The sequence below is a fragment of the Propithecus coquereli genome, unplaced genomic scaffold (genome assembly GCF_000956105.1).
Source record: "Propithecus coquereli isolate 6110/MARCELLA unplaced genomic scaffold, Pcoq_1.0 Scaffold24, whole genome shotgun sequence".
NCBI classification, from domain to species: domain Eukaryota; kingdom Metazoa; phylum Chordata; class Mammalia; order Primates; family Indriidae; genus Propithecus; species Propithecus coquereli.
In genome coordinates, this window is record NW_012147952.1 from 6,504,017 (window position 1) to 6,505,206 (window position 1,190).

Here is a 1,190-nt window from a genome sequence, read left to right on the forward strand (position 1 = left end):
TTGTAGTTCATGTATGAAAACGTATAATTTAGTGCTTATCCTTTCTAAACATGAAAGCAGATAATATTAGATTATTAACGGTGTTTTCTGTACATATATATATATATAGAAGAAACAGTTGAGAGGAGTGCTTTAGGTAGAACTGAAAGGTAGTGTTCTACTATAAAAGATGGAGCACCGCTTTAATAAGACAACTTTCTGCATTTTTTTGCTAACACTCATAATAAATGCTTCCTTTCAGTAATTGGGTTGGGCTTAACTGTATTAACTACATGAATTCTTTATTTAAATTCTATCTTTGGGCCCTTGATTTTAAATCACATCTAAGATTACTTAGTTATTTTCAAAGAAATTAAAATCTTTAAAATATATATAAATATCATATATTAAGACATAAAAAAGCATAAAAAAATACAGTCATGTGCCACATAATGTCGTTTTGGCCTGCACAAATGACACTGGTCCCATGTCCCATAAGATTATAATACTGTAGTTTCACTCTACCCTTTCTATGTTTACATATGTTTAGATACACAAATACTTACCACTGTGGTGCAATTGCCTATAGTAGTCAGCACAGTAACATGCTGTATAGTTTGTAGCCTAGGAGCAATAAGCTATGTATTATATCATGCAGCCTAAGTGTGTAGTAGGGTATGACATCTAGTTTGTGTAAGTATACTCTACCATGTTGCCATAAGGGTGAAATTACCTGCTGATGCACTTCTCAGGACATATCCCTGTTGTTAAGCAACAAATACCAGTCTACCCACTTCCCTGCTTTAAAAAAATAGACCTTTACAAGGCAGAAGAAACTTTTCTTTCTGATCACAACTCCTCGTTCCCCTGCAGAAGTAAATAATAGTGCTAAATTTGTGATGTACCACCCCATGCATTTACTTATTAGATATACTTCTAAGCTATATATGTAATATTCTTTATATTAATTGAATAAAATTTTTTCTTTTAACTATGAAATTCATTTTTATGGATGTAACTCTAGTTTGTTCATTTTTCATTGCTTAGTAGTATTTGTTTGCATCAATATATCTCAATTTAGTTATTCTAACCACAGATATGTAATTTGTAATTTTTATTACAGACAATGAAGTGGTGAACAGTTTTGAATATGTTTCTTTGTGTATATGTGTGACAATCCCTTCATATATTTACATACTGTTTTCTTACCT